The following is a 23,717-nucleotide window of genomic DNA, read 5'->3' as shown; positions in this document are numbered from 1 at the left end:
ACTACATTTCCAAGTTTTGTGTCATCCACAAACTTTGAAATTATGTACAAGTCCAGGTCATTAATATATATATAAAAGAACAGTGGTTCCAACACCAACTCCTGTGGGACACCACTGTATACTTCTCTCCAGTTTGAAAAACAAGCATTCACCACTATTCTCTGCTTTCTGTCCCTTAACCAATTTTGTATCCGCACAGCCACTGCCCCTTTAATCCCATGGGCTTCACTTTTGTTAACAAGTCTATTATGTGGTACTTTATCAAATGCCTTTTGAAAGTCCATATACACATCAACTGCACTGCCCTCATCAACCCTCTCCATTACTTCATCAAAGAACTCAGTCAAGTTAGTCAAACACTTTTAACAAATCCATGCTGGCTTTCATTTATTAACCCATATTTATTTAATTTGCTAATTAATTTGTCCCGGATTATTGTCTCTAAAGGTTCCCCCACCACCAACGTTAGGCTATCTGACTGATCTAAATCCCTGTCTTTTTTATAGGGGTATAACATTTGCAATCCTGCAGTCCTCTGGCACCACTCCCACATTTTTATTTATTCATTCACGGGATGTGGGAGTCACTAGTAAATCCAGCATTTATTGCCCATCCCTAATTGCCCTTGAGAAGGTGGTAGCGAGCCGCCTCTTGAATTGCTGCAGTCCTTGTGGTGAAGGTGCTCCCATAATGCTGTTAGGGAGGGAGTTTCAGGATTTTGATTCAGCGGCAATGAAGGAACGGCGATATATTTCCAAGTCAGAATGGTGTGTAACTTGGAGGGGATCTTGGAGATGATGGTGTTCCCATGTGCCTGCTGCCCTTGTCCTTCTAGGGTTTGGGAGGTGCTGTCGAAGATGGATTGATGTAACACATCTATTCAAGAAGGGAGAAAAGAGAAAGAGACTAACATCATCCCAAATTCTAAAAGAATGACTGCCTTGAGACACAGGGGCCAAATTCAGGCCCGCCAGAAAGCTTGCGCACCTACCTTTTTCGAGATGTTTTTACCATTGGGTCCGACGAGGCAGGCTCTTGATCCATTTTCACCTCTTTGGCAATTTTTTTGGAGCGGACCGGAAGTCAGCCATAACCGGGGCGGAAGTGCGATGGTAAGTGCTGGTGCAGGGCGGAAGTAGGGGCGGGATGGATTCTCCTCCGCTGTCAGTCAGCGGCGGAGCAGTGGTGATGTAAGTGTGCGTCATCACATCTCTCCACTGATTTAAAGGGGAGAGAAGCAGCGATTTTTTAGATTCGGCCACTGGGCTACCAGGGAGGGTTTCGGCCGAGCCAGTGGCCTGGCACCCAAGAAGGGATGTCAGGCTTCCTGTTGGCGGCCTGGCCGAACCCGGAGCCATAATGGTCTGGTCAATCAGGAAGTCAGCCGGCAAAAAAAAACACGGCGGCCGTGGCATTGCGCCCTCCCCTCGCTGTGGCTCACACACACAAAACAAGGTGCACCGACAGAAAACGCTGTCGAGGTCACCGCGCGGTGGATCATGGATTTTTTCAGGTAAATTTCATGCAGAGTGGGATGGAGGTGCAGGAGATCGGCGGTGTCCTCTTTGATGATGCTCTTTTGAGGCCAATTGACTGCAATGTGGCGGCCACTCGATTCCGCCGCATGGCCGCCACAAAACGGCGGTAACAGGCCTTATCTGGACCCTGAATTTTGGCCCCACAAACTTTGTCATCCCATGTATAATATTATTGTCTTCGCGAATTCTAATTGGGGTCTATTGCCTGATAAAACCACAGCAGTACAGCGTATTGCTATTTCTTTTGTTTGAAAATCATTAGGCATCAAGGACATAATAGGAAGGAACACGTGGTCAGTTTGTATTCCTACTGCCAATTGAAAAACATACAAATGAAACAATATAGACTGTAAAGGACATTGTATCAGGGAGTTCTTGGTTGTAATCTAATCTCAAGATTCAGATGAATGTTAAAATTGTTTCAGCGTTCATACTTTAGGACACAAGTAACTTCTGGTTAGATCATTGCCTTGTAATTACCCCAGTTTGTTTTTTCTCTTTTTTCCCTTCTTCCTCTGCTTTTCACTTCTATTATTCAGGCACTGCCATGCCCAGTGGACATTTTTGACCGAGAGAATTGGCAGTGCATTCAACAGCATTGAGACAGCATTGCAGCCAAACTGCCTTCTGTCTTCTGTTGTTTGTGGCAGGGTCAGTGGATAATTATCAGGAATGAAAACCATGGCTGATTTTGCTCACCCTAGCCAGGCCGACTTATAACTGTCAAATATGGACAGAATTGGGTTGGACTGTGATACCCATCAAATTTGAATAGTCTACTAACAACTCCCCATCTAGGCTCATGTGTGAGTAATGGACACTTGGCGTGAGGCACCAGACTACTGCGGATGCCTGTGGAACCATAATCTAGAATAACCATAAAAAGTGAGCATTTTTAAGAAAGGATGGAGGAAAACAACAACTTGCACTTATATAGCGCCTTTAAAGTAACAAAACATACCATTGCGCTTTACAGGAGTGATTATCAAACAAAATTTGACACCGAGCCACATAGAGATATTAGGACAGGTGACCAAAAGCTTGGTCAAAGAGGTAGGTTTTAAGAAGCATCTTAAAGGAAGAGAGAAAGGGAGAGGTTTATGGAGGGAATTCCAGAACTTAGGGCTGAGACAACTGAAGGCACGGCTGCTAATGGTGGAACAATGAAACATAGAAACATAGAAACAAAGAAAATAGGTGCAGGAGTAGGCCATTTGGCCCTTCGAGCCTACACCGCCATTCAATGAGTTCATGGCTGAACATGCAACCTCAGTACCCCATTTCTGCTTTCTCGCAATACCCCTTGATCTCCCTAGTAGTAAGGACTATATCTAACTCCTTTTTGAATATATTTAGTGAATTGGCCTCAACAACTTTCTGTGGTAGAGAATTCCACAGGTTCACCACTCTCTGGGTGAAGAAGTTTCTCCTCATCTCAGTCCTAAATGGCTTACCCCTTATCCTTAGACTGTGACCCCTAGTTCTGGACTTCCCCAACATTGGGAACATTCTTCCTGCATCTAACCTGTCTAAATCCGTCAGAATTTTAAACGTTTCTATGAGATCCCCTCTCATTCTTCTGAACTCCAGTGAATACAAGCACAGTTGATCCAGTCTTTCTTGATATGTCAGTCCCGCCATTCCGGGAATCAGTCTGGTGAACCTTCGCTGCACTCCCTCAATAACAAGAATGTCTTCCTCAAGTTAGGAGACCAAAACTGTACACAATACTCCAGGTGTGGCCTCACCAAGGCCCTGTACAACTGTAGCAATACCTCCCTACCCTTGTACTCAAATCCCCTCGCTATGAAGGCCAACATGCCATTTGCTTTCTTAACCGCCTGCTGTACCTGCATGCCAACCTTCCATGACTGATGTACCATGACACCCAGGTCTCTTTGCACCTCCCCTTTTCCTAATCTGTCACCATTCAGATAATAGTCTGTCTCTCTGTTTTTACCACCAAAGTGGATAACCTCACATTTATCCACATTATACTTCATCTGCCATGCATTTGCCCACTCACCTAACCTATCCAAGTCACTCTGCAGCCTCATAGCATCCTCCTCGCAGCTCACACTGCCACCCAACTTAGTGTCATCCACAAATTTGGAGATACTACATTTAATCCCCTCGTCTAAATCATTAATGTACAATGTAAACAGCTGGGGCCCCAGCTCAGAACCTTGCGGTACCCCACTAGTCACTGCCTGCCATTCTGAAAAGTACCCATTTACTCCTACTCTTTGCTTCCTGTCTGACAACCAGTTCTCAATCCATGTCAGCACACTACCCCCAATCCCATGTGCTTTAACTTTGCACATTAATCTCTTGTGTGGGACCTGGTCGAAAGCCTTCTGAAAGTCCAAATATACCACATCAACTGGTTCTCCCTTGTCCACTCTACTGGAAACATCCTCAAAAAATTCCAGAAGATTTGTCAAGCATGATTTCCCTTTCACAAATCCATGCTGACTTGGACCTATCATGTCACCTCTTTCCAAATGCGCTGCTATGACATCCTTAATAATTGATTCCATCATTTTACCCACTACTGAGGTCAGGCTGACCGGTCTATAATTCCCTGTTTTCTCTCTCCCTCCTTTTTTAAAAAGTGGGGTTACATTGGCTACCCTCCACTCGATAGGAACTGAACATCAGGGATGTGCAGGATGCCAGAATTGGGGAAGCGCAGAGATCTCAGAGGGTTGTAGTGCTGGAATGAAAGAAAACAGAAAAAGCTGGAAATACTCAGCAGGTCAGGCAGCATCTGTGGAGAGAGAAACAGAGTTAACGGCCGGAATTTTGCTGATGCTCAGCAGATGGAATCGGTGGCGGGTTGGCAGTTAAATGTTAATTTGATTAACAGTGGATCAGGATCCCACTGTCAAATCGTACACACTTACCTTTCCCGATGTCGTGTCTGCCAGTGCTGAGCAGACCCGACTGGCAGTAGCAGGGGAGATCATTTAAATGATTTGTGGATTGTTTACAGCCACTTAACATTGATTTTAAACTTGGACGGAGCTATTTGCACTAGAAAAATACTCTGATTGGTTCTCCATTATCACATGACGTAATTGCTGATTGGTCCCCTTGGAGGATAAGACACATCCAGAAGTTTCCCTGGAATGCGTAATTGTAACCACCCAGCACAAGTTCTGAGTGACTTTGCAAAGAGTAATTCGATCCATTCTGACTGCAGACCTCAGGGAGGATAGAGCTCCCCAACCCAGCACAAATTCCTGACACCCTTAGCCCAAGTTCCTGACCCCATCCCTCCCCCAACCCAAGTTCATTGTTTTTCGAAAGCTAACCCAAAAGCCCTAGTAGCTGCCAATAGTCACTGACCCAAAGGACACAGAAATAACGTAAAAAATGTAATGAACCTTATTGACACAGCAAAGCAAAACAAGCAAATATCACAGATTTAAAGCACAGATGAATTTCTAGCAACACTACAAAACAAACAAACGCGGTCACAGCTCGGTTTTGCGTTTTTAGCGGTCGGAAGCTCCCAGCTCGGTGAATGCGGCTGGAATCTTGCAGCGCTGGAATCTCGGTCAACGCAGTCAGCAGCACAGCTCCCAGCTTCAAGAACAACGGTCTCAATAGCTTCAAGGGTTGGAACAACGCGGTCAAAAGGGTCGGGTGAATGCGATTGGAACAACATGTTCGGAAGAGTCAGAAGATCAGCAACACAGCAACACAGCTCCCAGCTCAGGCAATGTGATCGGAACAACGCGGTCATTGTGGGACCCACTTCTGGTTCCGGTTTCGAGTTCGAGGAGTCTGCGCATGCGCGAGAGGTATCAGGGTGGGGTCCAGAGGACACAGGTGCAGAAAAAACCTAGTGCAAATAGTCACTCTGTTAAAACTTACCTTTTGAATTTGACAGTTCGCCCATGGGTTTCACACTGTTGCTCAACCACATCTGTGAAGCTGAGGCAAGAGGTCAGTGGCCATTGAATCAGCTGAGGAGTTGACAGCTTCAAATTTCAAGTAAAAGCTCCTACCTGACAGAGATATCTTCCCTGAGCCATAAGCTGTTCCTCACTGCATTTCCACAACAGATTCACCATGTGCAAGTTTTTACACAAGTCTCCATCCAGTCTGACCTCATTACCTCTCTCACCAGTGACAGATCACTTCTGTCATCTCTACTTCACCTGCCATCTATTCCATCAGCACCCTTTATACTCCCTCACCTTGGTCCTCAGAATCTGGCCATGATGAACCCCAATACCAGCATCACCAGGCACACTAGCAGCACCAAAAATACCAACCTTCTTCGTAATCACCTGATGCTGCACAGGACACAGGGCATCAGCACTTGACCACATCGCTGCACGGGACGCCAGGGATGGCCTCACCATGGCCACATTTACTTCACTTGACGCAGTGCACCCTGGTTGCCACATGAACCACCCCACACCATCAACATAAAGCATCCCTACAATACCCAAGCCATTCCTTTCACACTCATCAGCATTGCTGCAACTCACTTAGCCACTTCCAAAGTTGCACACAAATCTCTCCAAGAACAGAAAGTTTTGAAAATAAAGATTTCAATGTATGACAGCACATTAACAGAAACTTTACATTAACATTGTATAAAACACCCAAATGCCTACCCTCGTGTGTTGTTAGTTGGTATGGTTGCACTAGGATGAGGGTGAGTGTGAGAGGTGGCAAATGAGACGAGGATGTGATAATATAGATTGAGAAAAAGAGATGGGTGGAGGTGCAAGATAAGTTGGTGTGAGTACAGATAGCAGGAGTAGGGTAGGGAAGGCAGAGTGATGGGGATGTGATGAGAGGCACAGCAGGATGAGGTTGAGTGTGGCTTTGCAGTAACATTTCGTGATCTACTGAGATCATTGAAAGGTTTGCGCCATAGCAGCCTGGTCCTCCTGACAACATCCCTGCTTGTACCCTCCTGCGCAATGTGCAATCAGGCCATGTTGGTATCCTGCGGAGGTCTCTTCCATGACTCCCTCAATATAAGCATAAGGAGGGAGTCATGGGCAAGCTTGGGTGCAGCTGTGCATCTCTGTGCAGTGCTTGTCAGTGTTTGCAGCACCTCAATGCTGTAGAACACTGACAGCACAACTGTCGAAGTAAATTTGGACATGGTCCCTTTAAGGAAGCCGGCTGATGACGCATCATCAACTGACATCACCAGACCCGCTTCCTCTAATTGGCTGGGAAACGCGCTAAACCAGCTTAACAAGCCCAATCAACGGAAAGTAATTTCAGAGGCCCGCACGGAGACAGCAGCGTGGTCGGGACCCGCCACCGACATCGCCCGCCATGGGCCCGCCAAGATCAGCAAAATCACGGCCAACGTTTCAGGTCAATGACCTTTCATCAGAATAGAAGTTTAGGTAATAAAACTTACACATTGTGTTATGCACACCTGCCTTTCTTTATTTGCTTTTATTTTTTCACTGAACCACAACATGAAATACGACCAATGAGCTTATTAACGTTGCTTCCAATGGACCACAGGCAATTTTCACCATCAGAACTCTACATGACTAATATATGAGGTGGATGAATAACCTTAGGGAAGTTTTAAAAAAGATTTTTCTGAATTCCTACAAGCAATTGAAGAGAAAACAAAGATATCAATTTAATATTGCAATCTGTGTCATACAACCCTAATTGGCATGATTGCACACACACACAAACTCCCAACAGGTGTGGAGCCACGGTGGATGGGAGAGCAATTCAGTTATCAGGACCAGAACACAAATACAGAGCTCAAATTTAGTTCCCAAAATGGCCGTCTCTGGCTGATTTCCCTCGCTTTGTCAAAAACAAAATCATTTCACTTCCATTGTAAAATGTCCATCTGTGTTTGAATGGATCAGTTTTTTTTTATTGCTCATGTTCGAGTCAATAAGGTCCTTGATAAGGTGCAACGTCCCCAATGACACCTGGGAATCCCTGGCCAAGGACCGCCCTTAGTGAAGGAAGAGCATCCGGGAGGGCACTGAGCACCTCGAGTCTCATCGCCGAGAGCATGCAGAAAACAAGCACAGGCAGCGGAAGGAGCGTACGGCAAACCAGACTCCCCACCCACCCGTTCCTTCAACCACTGTCTGTCCCACCTGTAATTCCCGTATTGAACTGTTCAGTCACCTGAGAACTCACTTTTAGAGTGGAAGCAAGTCTTCCTCGATTTCGAAGGACTGCCTATGATGATGAATCTGTTTACTAAACTGAAAGGGTTAAATTATGAGGACAGGTTGCATAGACTGGGCTTGTATTCCCGTGAGTATAGAAGAAGATTAAGGGGCGATCCAATTGAGGTTTATTGCTTGTCCGTCATCACATCATGGACAGGTCACAACTTCCTTCCATCATTGTGCACAATGCTCCCTTGCCACTTGCTTGATTTCCCTCCCCAGCCACTCATTCAGGCTGAACCAGACCATGTGAAACCTTGGTATCATTTTCGATCTTGAGCTGTGCCTCGAACTCCATATCCTCCCCATTGTCAAAACTTCTTTAGACCATCTCTGTAAAATTGCCTGTCTTTGCCTCTACCTCAGCTCCTTGACTGCTGAAATCCTTAGCCATACTTTCGCTACTCCTAGACTTGATTTCTCTAATGTCCTCCTCACTCACCTCCCCTTTTCCATAACCTCATCCTAGCCCAAAACAAACCCGCCTGCATCTTGTCCTGCTCACCCATCACACTGCCCTCACTAATCTACTCTTTCTCCGTGTCTGCCAATGCACTTCAGTATTGTGCAATTGAGCTGGGGCAGAATCAACAAGCCCTTCTCTCCTGAGCTTATTTGTCTGAACAGTTACAACCCCATCTGGAACAGTTATCCTGCAAATACTTAAACCATGCCGTTTCATTCATTATTTAGTGTTTCCTTTTCTTTGTAGTTTGTTAAAATTGCAGCAAGTAATCCTTGTTTGCATTTGAGTTGCAAATGATTTGTGACCTCGATTGACTTTCAAGAGGGGGGGGGCCGATGCAACAACAACAACAAAATAATGAATTCACAGAACCCACCACCTCCCAGTCCATGGACTATTTCTTCCTCCTCCCATTTAAGCCTTCATGGGTTGTTTTTGGCTGACTAAAAGGTTTCCAAACTACATGTGCAAGACATTCAAGAAGGGAAGGAGGAAAAAAAAAACGGCGGTCATTGCCAAGTTGTCGAAACCGGCCATGGCACGCCACGTTTTCCCAATGATGAATACAAGAATATTTAGACAACTTTTTTTTTACAAGTTACCACATAAGTACATCTCTCTCTGTCTCTCTCCCCCTCCTCTCTATTGCGGGTGGTATCTGAAAGATGTGATTAAGCTTTAAATTTGGAGGGGCTGGCGGGGAGGTTTGATTTTGTGAAACAAAAAGAGGTGTATGTCTGCCTTCATCCAAAATGTGTTTGCAATTAAACTCAAGCCTGCTGGCGGCACGGGGCTGACGTCAGCGGCAGGCTCGCCCAGCTAAGGAGGAGCGGTGTTTCACAGTGCTTCAGTGCGGGAGAGCTGGAGCGTAGTGCGGGCGGAGAGAGCCGGGAAACGCAGCGCAGTGACAGCGGGGGACAGCCGGAAAACAGAGCGTAGTGCCAGTAGGAGACAGCAGCTGAATCGAACAATAAGAAGCGCTCACCTCTTCTACAGACACACTTAGCAGTCTGAGCAGGCTTTTGCTGCGAAAAGATTGTGAGAGGGGACCAACAATAATCATTAAAAAAAATACATCGAATTTTCTCTCCCTCTCTCTTTGTGTGTGAAGATGATCTTATTCGTCCACGGGGTTGCATTGAAGCTTCAGAGTTGCTTGCAGGATTGAAAGGATTATTCACTGTCACTTGTTTTAATCAAAGGGACCAAACATTTCTTGGTTGTTGCTGGAGTGAGTTGAACAGACACTCGGACTGCGAGAGACTGTGCCAAGGTACCTGCGCCAGCCTTCATTATCTATGCGTCTAATTTAATATTTAATTTATTTTAATATTTATTTGTATATATTTTTTATTATTGATTTTGCTATACATTTTCTTTATTTCGTGTATGCAAGGAACAATTAACGCCAGGAACAAAATTAGCTCGGCTTCTTGGCATCTTTATTTTAACTTCCTTTTAATGTGTTTGAGACTTGAGAAACTTTTAACATGAGTTTGCAAAATAGTGTTCATTTGATTTTTTTTGTTGCAATCCTTGAACCCGCGGATTGAAGTGTTGATTTGGGTTGATGCTGGGCTGTGTGCATGGTGAGTTTAATACACACACAGCGCAGTCAGGTTAAGTGGGTGATTGGGGTTTATTATTTGGTTCCGATCCACTTTCGTTCAGTCTCACAAACACTTTCAAAGTGATGTTTGGGGGTGCGGATGAAATAAAATGCATCCAGAGAATAGTTGGGTCTCAGTTGGATTTAAAGCGGAACCACGCCAATAGCACTTTGTGGGAGGGTGGGTGGATTTGGAGGGGGTGGGGTGAATTAAAACAAACATCCCGGGATTTAGCACTGTGCGGTAAATAGTAGCAGGAGCAGGCCATTCAGCCCCTCCAGCCTGTTCCGTCATCTAATGAGATCATGGCTGATCTGTACCTCAGCTCCATTTACCCGCCGTTGTTCCATATCTCATTTACCCGTCTTTGTTCCATATCTCTTAATATTACATAGAATTTACAGCACAGAAACAGGCCATTCGGTCCAACTGGTCCGTCTCCTACTTCATCGCACCCTAACAAAAATGTAACTCTTTCAGTTTTGAGATTTTACAACTTTTTGTGAAAGGGTTCCAGATTTCCACTACCATTTGTGTGAAGAACCTTCCTGACTAACGTTTTTTTGGAATGGTGTGAGTGGAGGGCTGGATTGGAGCTACTAACCTGGAACGTCAGCTGTGAAGGAAACTGGGGCAGTACAGAGTCCTCCCCTTGTCGTCCCTTCTGATTGATTCATTAGTGTGTCTCCAAGAGTCCGTCACTTGCAGAGTTCACACTTCTAGGCACAATCTGACCACGTATATTTGGCTATTTTGTCTTGATAATTTTCCAACTAAAAGATAATGATGCCCTTGTGCATTATCGAAGTACTGCATTAATCTTCAGAATCACCGTGCTTGTATCGGTTTCTTCACAGTTTGAATATGGTTGTGCATTCTTTGGTTTCGTGAAAGGGCTGATTCAGTCCTTGACTCTTGTGGGATGTCGGCAAAACTGATTCATACAGCATTTCACTGCGTTGGATTGTTAAACTGTGACATTACTCACTTTACATCCAGTTGCTGTGCTATCGCTCTGGGATATTGTGTTGTTTTCTGCATTATACCAACCCCCCACTCCCAGGGTCTTTTGAGTCAACGCACTTCGAGAATGTCCCAAGTGGCCTACCCTAGTTTAAATATTCTTTAATGTGAATAATAATTTTTGTGACGTATTGCCACAAATAAAGAAAAAATAAGCGTCTTTCACGACGTCTCAAAGTGCTTTACAGCCAATGAAGTACTTTTGGAGTTTAATTGCTGTTGTAATGTGGGAAACACAGCAGCCAATTTGCTCACAGCAAGGTCCCACAAACAGCAATGTGATAATGACCAGATAATCTGTTTTTGTTATGTTGATTGAGGACTAAATATTGGCCAGGACACTGGGGATAACTCACCTTTTACATCTATCTGAGAGAGCAGACAGGGCCTCAGTTTAACATCTCATCTGAAAGACAGCACCTCCAACAGTGTAGTGCTCCCTCAGTAATGCACTGGAGTGTCAGCCTAGATTAGGGTGGAGTGGGACTTGAACCCACAACCTTCTGACTCCGTGGCAAGAGTGCTACCCACTGAGCTACTGCTGACACTCTGAAATAGGTTAAGTTTATGAAGCTGAAAATGGAGGGTAGGGAGGGAATGAAAATATAGCACGTTAATGTAAATTTCCATACATTCTTAAAAGCAGTACTGCCATTTAAATGATGCAGCAATTTTTTGTTGTTGTGAGAGGTGTGTCATTTTCAGCCTACCACACACAAAGTGGCACAGTGATATGTTTTGATGTTTTCACCAAGAAAAAAATAATTCACTGTTCAGTTGCATTCTGTTTCGAAGTTAATAACTAGTTTATTCTTTTAAACACATGATGGAGCTGCATACAATAGTGTAATCTTGGCTGTCAATCCGAGATCGTAATGACCATAATGATCTCACTCTGTCCATGGCTCTCGCATATATCCACAGAGGAATGGTGTCATGGCAGTCAGTTTCTGATGATGATAACCAGTCCTGGTTCTTTTGTAAACTTCAAAATGAATTCATAGCAAGATATAGCACAGGAGGAGGCCATTCGGCCCATTGTGCTTGTGCCGGCTCTTTGAAAGAGCTATCCAATTAGTCCCACTTCCCTTGCTCTTTTCCCACAGCGCTCTAAATTTTTCATTTTTTTTAGTATATATCCAATTCCCCTTTTGCACGTTACTATTGAATCTGCTTCCACCACCCTTTCAGACAGTGCATTCCAGGAATTGAATGAGAAGTTTAAGCTTGCTGAATTTTGAGACTGCCATTTTATTAATTGCAAGAGGTGTGTAGCATTAAGTTTTGGATCCAATCAACAGGTTATAAGGGACTTGTGAAGGTATGGGGTCTATAAAAGCCTGACATTGATTAGGAGAAAAGAATGATATCAATAGATGTGCAGACCGATGAAAGACAACTACAGGTATCTGGCAATGTAGCTCACAGAACTGGATAGGTCCAGTATGGTTTCCATTTGTGCACCGTACATTGGTTTGTGGTTGCTTTCTGATCTCAGCTGGAGCATTGGTAGATGATGAACACATGTAAGACAATTTTTTTCTCTTCCTTTCTCACTTGGCACCAAGTTAAGCTCTGCCTTGTTTAACCCCTTTCTCTCTTTTTAAATAAAGTATATTTTTTAATGTGCAAATAAACTAGGATATATAGCGAAGACTTTGTAGAAGTTTCCATTAAGAATTCAAATGAATTAACAATAAAACAGTTGTAAACAGGATCTAAGCAATCTTTCATGGCATGAAGAGCATGTTAGCGATTTATACCCTATACGTAAACCTTCCTTGGAGGGTGAAACACGTTGGGTGGTGTTCTCTTGGTGATAAACATTGTTTTGCGATGCATGCATACATGGACAGAGTTTAGTCTGTTTAAGGCAACCATAGTGGCTACTTGAATCTGGCTCCAGATACATGTGATACCTGTTTACCCGTGCATTGCCATCTGATCAGAGGAATCAGATTTGTGTTACATGGTTGTCATTATGATGGCCTTTGCATTCTGGTGGAGCCAACAATATTTTGTGATTCCATTACTTTGGGCTGGTCTTGGAAATGAAAGATAATTCTACTTTTACTGGTACTTATTTTGTAAATGTGGAGAAAAATAAAATAATGACAGTAAAGAGTTGGATTTCTATAACGCCTTTCACAACTCAAGGACATCTCATAGAAACATAGAACTTGGGCCCAAATTTCCCCATGAGTTGCACCGTTTTTTTTGGTGTAACTTGATTTTTCTGGTGTATCTTTTTAGTTGCAAATATGGCCATTTCATTTGTGCCAGTGTAAGTGAGTTAGTTAGGTGTTTTGTTAGGTCAGTTTTTTTTTTCAACAGGAGGCGCATTTATGCCAATTTGGCCAGAAAAAAGTTGTACTAAACTAACTTAGGGCAGCGTATGTGTCCACTTTTGTCCTGACAGAAAGATCTTACTTACAGTTAAGGAATCGGCGCAAGTAACTACATTTAAAGCACCACCAAGCACCAAACAAAGCACAAAAAGTAATAAGCAATTAATTAACAAATAAAATAGAAGGAACCCTGTCCCTAATGTACCAAGACCAAAGTAATAAGCAATCAATAAATAAATAAAAAAAAATAGAAGGAACCCTGCCCCTAAAGCTTCAAAATCAATCAGTAAATAACAAATAAAAAATAGAAGTCTTACCTTAGGGAACGCAGCGGGCCGCCGATGAGGGAGCCCATTCGGCCAGGGCTAGGGGAGGTGGAGAGGGGGAGGTGAGGGGGTGTCAGAGGAGAGGGGGGGGAGAGGAGAGGGGGGGAGGGGAGGGGGGAAAGGAGGGGGGGAAGAGGTGGGAGGAGGGTGAGGAGGGAGGGGGGAGGTGGAAGTACTCTCTTGATCAAATGGTACATATCCTCTGGAAGATCTGGAGCCAGCCCCTTGGACTTCAGTATCCTGAGGTTCTTGTTTGCCCGAGATACGGTGGACATTCCCTCCGCTCAGGTGCATCTGTTCCTGCTGTCGGGGCCACTTACTGGGCTGCCTGCATGAAGCAGTTACTCCCGTCCTTGCTCAAAAATGGCCTGGCTTCACGTTTGGGGCACTGCTCTTGGAGGGCTTTGGTGATGACCGCTTGTTGATGACAATGGTCCACAAACCCCTTCAGAGTCCTGTAAGAGTTTGGCACGTCTAGACTGATGTCCGGCATGGGAACAAACACCTGCATGAATCCCCGGTTCATCTGGTCGAGAGTTACAAACCTAGATCCCCAGAAACTCTTCAGGAGTTTTACAATCAGGTCAGAGTTGACACAGCCTGCAGAGCACACTCTGGCCACCGATGAGGGAGCCCATTCGGCCAGGGCTAGGGGTGACGTGCTTTGGGCCCCTCCCACACAGTCTGCAGCGTGCGTTTGCAGAAACGGCCTGCCAGGAGCTACTGCACATGCACGCAGACTCTAGCGCGCATGTGCAGAGGTCTCGGCACAGTTTTCAGCGCCGGAACCTGAATCCGCCCCCAATCCATTGGGCCACGCTGTGCCATGACCGAAGAGAGGCTGGGGAGCGGCCAGAATACTGACGTCTTTTTTTGGCGCGATTGGAGGCGGACAAAAATAGCGCACCTCGGGTGAGGGCGCCAGAAAAACAGGTTAGGGAAATTCTAGCCCATAGAAATTTACAGCACAGAAGGAGGCCATTTCGGCCCATCGTGACAAAGAGCTGCACGGCCCTCGGTCAGCATCCCTGAAGGTTACTTATAAACCTATGAACAATGAACAATGGCGGAAAGGCAAAGAGCACCCAGCCCAACCAGTCCGCCTCACACAACTGCAACACCCCTTACACTGAAACATTCTACACTCCAACCCAACTGGAGCCACGTGATCTCCTGGGGGAGGCAAAAAACAGATAAAAACCCAGACCAATTTAGGGAGAAAAAACTCTGGGAAAATTCCTCTCCGACCCATCTAGGCGATCAAAACTAGTCCAGGAGATCACCCTGCAGGTTACGGCACTTTAAGTGCCCATCCAACCATCTCTAGTTTCTGCATCCACCACTCTTCCAGGTAGTGAGTTCCAGATCCCCACAACCCTCTGCGTAAAGAAGCACCCCCCTCCCCCGTCAAATCTCCTCTAAACCTTCCAGCAACCATATTAAAAATTGTAATAGACCCCTCCACCAATGGAAATAGGTCCTTACTATCCACTATGTCCAGGCCCCTCAATATTTTGTACACCTCAATGTGGTCTCCTCTCAACCTTCTCTGTTCCAATGAGAACAAACCCAGCCTATCCACCTGTCCTCATAACTAAGATTCTCCATTCCAGGTAGCATCCAAGTAAATCTCCTCTGCACCCTCTCTAGTGCAATCACGTCCTTCCTATAATACGGCGACCAGAACTGCATGCAGTACTCCAGCTGTGGTCTAACTAAAATATTATACAATTTAAGCATAACCTCCCTACTCTTATATTCTATGCCTCGGCCAATAAAGGCAAGCATTCCATATGCCTTCTTAACCACCTTATCCACCTGGCCTGCTAATTTCAGGGCCTACTAATTTCAGGGATCTGTGGACATGCACTCCAAGGTCCCTTTGTTCATCTACACTATTAAGTGGCCTACCGCTTAATGTGTATAGTCTTTCCTTATTAGCCCTCCCAAAGTGCATCACCTCACACTTCTCTGAATTAAATTCCATTTGCCACTGCTCTGCCCACCTGACCAGTAGATTGATATCCTCCTGCAGCCCATGACTTTCCTCTTCATTATCAACCACACAGCTAATTTTAGTGTCGTCTGCAAACTTCTTAATCATACTCCCTATATTCTACTCTAAATCGTTGATATATACCACAAAAAGCAAGGGCCAATAATATACTGTTGTAATGTACAAAAACGCATCAGCCAATTTGTGCACAGCAAGGTCCCACCAACTACAATGAGATAAATGACCAAATAACCCATTTTTGTTGTTGTTTGAGGGATAAATGTTGACCAGGAGAACTCCCTTCTCATTTTTGAATAGTGCCGTGGGATCTTTTATGTCCATCTGAGAGGGCAGATGGGGCCTCAGTTTAACATTTCATCTAAAAGATGTCATCTGCAACTGTCATGTATTCAACTGTCATTGTAACCCATGTATAAGCTGACCGAAGTTGTACATCTTGAGAATACTGACCACAGGGGGCGAACTTGTGGGAGACACTCCTAACCTGGACTTTCCGGTATAAAAGGGGAAGCTCCACCCACCGTCTCTCTCTTGAGGTCTTGGTAATAAAGATAACAGGTCACAGAGTGACTTTCTCTCAAGTATGGGCCTCGTGTGCATTTATACTGTATCGTAAGGACCTATTATTGGCGACAAGAAACTGGGATTTAAACCAAGCGAGCATGGCCACTAGCAGCACAGAAGAGAGGTACTGTGTTGATGATAATTGGGACAACTTTATTGAGAGACAACAGCAAAGTTTTGTCACTAAGCAATGGTTGGGACAGGATTCGACCCACAAACGCAGGGCTCATCTCCTGACGGTTTTTGGTCCAGAACGTACTCCTTGGTGAAGGATCTTCCAGCGCCAGAGAAGCCGGTGGACAAGACATTCGAAGAGCTCAGTAAGTTGATTGGGGAACACCTTAACCCGGTGAGCAGCATGCACGTGGCGAGACACCGGTTTTACTCGCACCGGCGGCGAGAAGGGCAAAGCGTTCCAGACTTCGTGGCAGATCTCCGGCGACTGGCGAGCCTATGTAAGTTCCCAGATGCATGCAGAGCGGAGATGCTGCGAGACTTTTTTATTGAGGGCATCGGGCACGCTGGGGTTTTCAGCAAACTGATTGAGACCAAAGACTTGACCTTGGAAGCGGCGGCTCTGATAGCCCAGACATTTATCTCAGGGGAGGAAGAGACCAGAATGATTTATGGCAAAAATCTTGGCTCAAATGCGGCAAACGACCAGGGAGTCAACATTGTTAACGCGGCACACAGTTCTCTAGGCAGACAAGGGCAATCGGACATGCCCCAGCATGCAGTTGAACCCAAAGGGGGAATTCAACAGAGACAATGGCTAGCTGAACGGCGATTCACGCCATCGCAATGGACAATGCAGCCAGTAATGGGGCCAACAACACCTGCTAATGGTGCGCTTAAGGACAGTTACAGAGACAGTCAGAGACAATCGACTGGTAATGGACCTTTTGTTTCCAACAATGGGGCCTCCAGCTCATGCTGGAGGTGTGGAGGCAAACACCCAGCCAGAGCTTGCAGGTATCAGCAATATACCTGCAGAAACTGCAACGTCAGCAGTCACTTGGCGCGTATGTGCAGAAAGCCTGCAGCTAGGTTGATTTACGAGGAGGATGGGCCCAATGTAAGCCCTACAAGGCCAAATGAATACTGGGGGAAATCGCTGGAAGCTGAAGTTCAGCAAGTTCATATGGAGCACATATACAGTTCATATACCAGGACGCCACCGATAATGATGAAAGCGCTCCTCAATGGCATCCCAGTATTAATGGAGCTAGACACGAGGGCCAGCCAGTCCTTGATGAGTATCAAACAGTTCGAAAGGTTGTGGGTGTCCAAGGCCAGGAGGCCAAAATTATTGCCGATTGATGCACTGCTACGGACGTATACAAAGGAGATCATTCTGGTGCTAGGCAGCGCCACGGTAATCGTGACCCACAAAGATTCAGAGAACAGGTTGCCACTCTGGATTGTCCCGGGGGACAGTTCCGCATTACTGGGGAGGAGTTGGCTTGCTGTCATGAACTGGAAATGGGGCGATGTCAATGCAATTTCTTCTGTGGAGCGAGTATCATTCTCACAGGTCCTGGACAAATTTGACTCATTATTTCAACCCGGCATCAGTACTTTCATGGGGACCAAGGTAGTGATTCACATAAACCCGGACGCCAGGCCAGTACACCACAAGGCCAGAGTGGTGCCGTACGTGATGCGGGAAAAGATAGAATGCGAATTGGACCGCCTGCTGAGGGAAGGCATCATCTCGCCAGTCGAATTCAGTGACTGGGCGAGCCCAATCGTGCTGGTGCTTAAGGCGGATGGGTCGGTCAGGATATGTGGCGATTACAAGGCCACCATCAATCGGGTGTCACTCCAAGACCAGTACCCGCTACCTAGAGCGGAGGACCTCTTTGTGACGCTATCCGGTGGCAAACTTTTTTCAAAACTGGACCTGACCTCAGCTTACATGACCCAGGAGCTGGCGAGTGAGTCGAAGAAGCTGACCACCATCACGACACACAAGGGGTTGTTTGAGTAGAACAGATGTCCGTTCGGGATTCGTTCGGCCGCCGCGATCTTTCAGCGAAATATGGAAAGCCTCCTCAAGTCGATTCCAAGGACGGTGGTTTCTCAAGACGACATCCTCATCACGGGTCGTGATACTGAAGAACACCTCCACAACCTGGAGGAGGTGCTATGCAGACTGGACCGGGTAGGACTGCGACTGAAAAAGGTGAAGTGCGTCTTCTTAGCTCCAGAGATAGAATTCCTGGAGAGGAGGGTAGCAACAGACACGATCAGACCTACTGCATCCAAAATGGAAGTGATCCAGACCCCGTAACACGATGGAGCTGCGTTCGTTCCAGGGGCTCCTGAACTATTTTGGTAATTTTCTTCCCAAATTGAGCTCGCTGTTAGAGCCGCTACACGTGCTCCTATGCAAAGATCGCGATTGGGTCTGGGGGGACAGCCAGGAAAGGGCTTTTGATAGAGTACGCAATTTGTTGTGGTCCAACAAACTGTTATCGTTATATGACCCGTGTAAGAAACAAGTTTTAACGTGCGATGCGTCGTCCTATGGGGTCGGGTGTATTGCAGCATGTGAATGCCAATGGTCACTTACAGCCGGTAGCTTATGCCTCCAGAAGTCTGTCCCAGGCAGAAAGGGGCTACGGGATGGTAGAAAAGGAAGCGCTAGCATGTGTATATGCAGTAAAAAAAATGTACCAGTACCTGCTTGGCAGGAAATTTGAGCTGGAGACAGATCACAAACCTCTAACATCCCTTTTGGCAGACAACAAGGCCATAAATGCGAATGCATCGGCCCACATACAGAGGTGGGCACTTACGTTAGCCGCCTATGACTACACAATTTGGCACAGACCGGGCACTGAAAACTGTGCCGATGCACTCAGCAGGCTGCCACTAGCCACCACTGAGGGGGCAACTGAGCACAATGCTGAGATGGTCATGGCTGTTGAAGCTTTCGAAAGCGAAGGCTCACCTGTGACAGCCCGTCAGATTAAGGTCTGGACAAATAAAGACCCGTTACTGTCTTTAGTTAATAAATGTGTCCTGAATGGGGACTGGGCGGCCAAGAACGGGGCATGCCCTGAGGCGTTTAAACCATTTCATAGGTGCAAGGATGAACTCTCGATTCAGGCCGATTGACTACTGTGGGGAAACCGAGTAGTCATGCCCCAGAAGGGCAGAGAGGTGTTTATCAGAGAACTTCACAATGAGCACCCGGGCATTGTCATGATGAAGGCAATTGCCAAGTCACATGTTTGGTGGCCAGGGATAGATGCAGACCTGGAACTTTGTGTTCGGAGGTGCAACACGTGTGCTCAGCTGGGCAACGCACCCAGGGAAGCCCCCCCTTAGCCCCTGGTCCTGGCCCGCCAATCCATGGTCACGCATCCATGTGGACTACGCAGGTCCTTTCATGGGAAAAATGTTTTTGGTTGTAGTAGATGCCTGGATTGAGTGTGTCATTTTAAATTCAAGCACATCCTCTGCCACGGTAGAAAGTCTACAGGCAATGTTCGCCACCCATGGTCTACCGGATGTCTTGGTCAGCAACAATGGCCTGTGCTTCACAAGCACTGAATTCCAGGACTTCATGGCAGGCAATGGAATCAACCATGTCAGAACGGCACCGTTCAAGCCAGCCTCAAACGGCCAGGCGGAACGAGCAGTGCAGATAATTAAACAGGGGATGCTCAGAATCCAAGGGGGTTCCCTACAAAGCCACTTATCTTGCCTCCTGTTGGCCAATAGATCCCGACCACACTTGCTCACAGGGGTTCCACCCGCAGAGCTGCTAATGAAAAGGACGCTCAAACTCAGCTTATCCCTTATACACCCTATTATGAAATAAATTGTTGAGAGCAGGCATCAGTCACAATGTGACTACCATGACAGGAATGCGAGGGCGCGATGTATTGATGTCAATGATGCTGTTTTTGTCCTTAATTACGCTGCAGGGCCCAAATAGCTTGCAGGCACTTTGATTGCCAAAGAGGGGAATCGGGTTTTGGTAGTTAAACTTACCAATGGACAAATCTTCCGCAAAGACGTGGATCAAACTAAAAGGAGGTTCAGCAACCCCATAGAAGAAGCAGAGGAAGAACACGACTTGGAATTTACTCCACCACAAGTGACCGAACACCGGAACCAAGTGGAGGAGAGCCCAGTCACTGTGGGCAGTCCGGACAGGCCTGAGGCACCGCAAACAGCAGACACTCAGGCCAGCGCCCAACAACAGAAGCCCCAACTCAGGCGCTCTACAAGGGAGCGTAAACCACCAGAGAGACTTAACCTGTGATCCCAATAAGACTTTGGGGGGGGAGGTGATGTCATGTATTCAACTATCATTGTAACCCATGTATAAGCTGACCTAAGTTGTACATCTTGAGTACACTGACCACAGTGGGCGAACTTGTGGGAGACACTCCTAACCTGGATTTTCCGGCATAAAAGGGGAAGCTCCACCCACTGTCTCTCTCTTGAGGTCTTGGTAATAAATGTAACTGGCCACAGAGTGACTTTCTCTCAAGTATGGACCTCTTGTGCATTTATACTGTATAGTAAGGACATATTAGCAACAGTGCAGCACTCCCTAAGTACTGCAGTGAAGTGCCAGTCTAGAGTTTGTGCTCAAGTCTCTGGAGTGGGATTTGAACCCACGACTTCCTGATTCAATGGCGAGAGTGCTACCCACTGAGCCAAGGCTGACATATTTAGCAGCTGCCTATATTATGTCCCCACTGACACCTGGGAGTCCCTGGCCAAAGACCGCCCTAAGTGGAGGAAGAGCATCCGGGAGGGCGCTGAGTATCTCAAATCTCATCGCCGAGTGCATGCAGAAAGCAAGCGCAGGCAGCGGAAGGTGCGTGTGGCAAACCAGACTCCCTGCCCACCCTTTCCTTCAACCACTGTCTGTCCCACCTGCGACAGAGACTGTAATTCCATATTGGACTGTTCAGTTACCTAAGAACTCACTTTTAGAGTGGAAGCAAGTCTTCCTCGATTTCGAGGGACTGCCTATGATGATGATGATGATGATACTATATCAAGGAATTGCTGATTTTGAGAAGGTTGATTTTACTAAGTTTAATTTCCCAGTGTAGCACAGATGGAATCCATCATTACTATTTATTTTTACTGGTCTGTTGATTTTTTTCAAATTGCTGACAGATCTGCCAACCTCTTCATTGCCACTGCCATTGTTGAGGTGATCGGATGTTAGAGCATCTTGTGAGGCTATCCAAAATTTCCCGTGACTACTCTCAACCTGGCGATTAATAGAAAATCCAGAAGAAAGTAATCTGACAGAACTAAAATAACATCACAGATTCCTTTTGTGTTTTATACAAAATGCACTGCACAAATTCACCAAGGCTTCTGCGGCAGCACCTCCCAAACTTGCAACCCCCACCATCTGGAAGAACAAGGGCAACAGGCACATGGGAACACCCATTACCTCCAAGTTACACATCATCCTGACTTGGAAATATATCGCCGTTTTTTTCATGGTCGTCGAGTCAAAATCCCCCTACCTAATAGTGTTGTGCAAGCACCTTCATGGACTGCAGAGGTTCACGTAGGCAGCCCACCACCACCTTCTCAGGGCAACTAGGGATGGGCAATAAATGTTGGCCTTGCCAGTAATGCCCACAACCGAGAATCAATAATAATATTTTTTTAATATCAGATTTTGATCCTTTGAACTGAAAACTGAATGAGTGACAGTAATGAATGAACATTTGACATAAACAAATTAGTAATATTGTCATGTGGTGTGTAGAACAATATTAACAGGTTTGTGTTTGATGAGATGCAGGTTTATTCAATAACTGGTGTCTTTAAAATTTGGAGTCTAATTTGGTGAGCTGGCCTGTATTTTGAGTTGTGGTTGATTCAGTTCTGATGTAAATATATAATCGATGCAATTTAGTGGGTGGGGAAATGATAGGCTTCTAAACATCAACAGCAAGCTTTAATTTTCTTCTTTTGGCACAGTCATTCTTTTGGGGAAATGGCAGCTGTAATTTTGCTTGAATAATCGGTACTTTGTAATGTAATTGTATGAAATGCATCATTGTAGTTAGCTGGAATTGCAGCACTATAATTGGCCTTGATCATTTTCTTTTTATTCTAATGCTACTGATAACAGTTTAATGAATAATCCGTTCCTGATGACGTGCATGGGAATGAATATCTTTCATCATTATAATGGTAAAAATAATTGAGATTGTAGAATTACTTTACTTTTAATTTGCTTTTGATGGTAAACTGAACCAGTGCCTGTAGCACTATTGGGGGCGATTTTAATCCTACTCGCTCAACAGAAACCTGGCAGGTGGGCAGTTAAAATCGCCTTGTCCAAGATCTACCATGACTGCTACATCTGCAATTTTAATCTGCTCTCCTGTGCAGGCAGCAAGGACACATGCCCGGAGCCAACAGAGTCCTTCTTTACATAGGCATCTTGCGACCCGAGGATATAATTGAGACCGACTGCAATTTTAACTCAGGCCTGAGCGGGGAATCCACCTGGAGTTAAAATCGGGGCCAATTCTCCCGCTATACATTCTTTTTCTTTCGCCTTTAACTTTTCTCTCCCAACTTCTCTTCCCTTTGCCCCTCGTAATGCCTGCTCCCTTGAAGGTGCTGACTCACATGTTTGAGTAGATCGGTAGCCCGAGTGAACAGTCTTTGAGTATGACAAGACTAGTCAACTGTAGAGACTGTTGGGGAGAAACAAGTTCTCTTCTGTTGTCCGCATGTGTACAATGATGATGAGGATCACTAGAGCAGGAACTCTGGCTGCTTTCATTGATTTGACCTATTTCCATGTTTTATGAATAAGGATCTGTTAAAGTGTTTTTTTTTAAAACAGGACACTTTTAAAAGGTTTTATTTTTAGTACTAAATAAACACAGGAGAAAATCAATATGGCGGGGATAGGGGGTCTGGTGGGAAATGGACACCAAAACCCTGGCTAAATTCAGAGAAAATCAATAAAAAAGCACTTTTAAAATTTTGGGCTAAATGACAGTCCACAATTATTTGCACAGTTCATGTTTACCTCTGTGATTGGACTCCCCATCAAACTCTCATTTAAATGCTAGTTTTTTTAAAATTTAAAAGTAAAATTAAAAAAACGTGCGTTTATTGTCATGGTTCAAGCCATTTAGCTGCCATTATGATAATGGGATAATAATTGCTGAGGATTGCATCTAGGGAAATAGTTGCAATTTTGCTTTTAGTAAGCAATGCCTTGATGTGTGTGACCTACCTGTGTTAGCCTTCGATTGATGAGCTCAGTTATCAGGGGACAATCAGTGTGGTTATTTTATCAGGGAACTTCTGTTCTTGCTCCATACAGGAGTGACAGACTGGCATTTTCCACTGTATAAAGAACACCCCCTCTGGAGTACTGAAAGAGGATCCCGGTCGTTTTTTGCACAGTCTTGATTTGTTTTCCTGTTTGGAAATTGAGTCCAGAGATGTGGTCAGCACAACACATACACCACAGAAGAAAACCGTGGGGAATTTTCGGGCTTTTCCCCTCAAATTTGGGAGGAAACCATTTTTTTTTAAACTCTAATTCATCACCTGAAAAAAACAATCCAGGAAATCTATCCATGGCATTTGGATTAAAAACTGATTGC

At 45.5% G+C, this 23,717-nt stretch overlaps 1 protein-coding gene across 2 annotated transcripts in view; it reads left to right on the top strand.

Annotated features, from left to right (window-relative positions):
- The first annotated feature begins 9,039 nt into the window (after positions 1 to 9,039).
- Positions 9,040 to 23,717, top strand: part of lpar1 (lysophosphatidic acid receptor 1) — a 159,930-nt gene continuing 145,252 nt past the window's right edge. For both annotated transcript variants that reach the window (XM_070887937.1, XM_070887928.1), the window contains exon 1: positions 9,040 to 9,471. The gene's annotated coding sequence lies outside the window, so the exon portion shown is untranslated. The remainder of the gene's footprint in view (positions 9,472 to 23,717) is intronic.

The sequence above is a fragment of the Pristiophorus japonicus genome, chromosome 1 (genome assembly GCF_044704955.1).
Source record: "Pristiophorus japonicus isolate sPriJap1 chromosome 1, sPriJap1.hap1, whole genome shotgun sequence".
NCBI classification, from domain to species: domain Eukaryota; kingdom Metazoa; phylum Chordata; class Chondrichthyes; family Pristiophoridae; genus Pristiophorus; species Pristiophorus japonicus.
The sequence above is the reverse complement of the archived record's forward strand: the minus strand, read 5'-3'. Positions and strand labels throughout refer to the sequence as shown.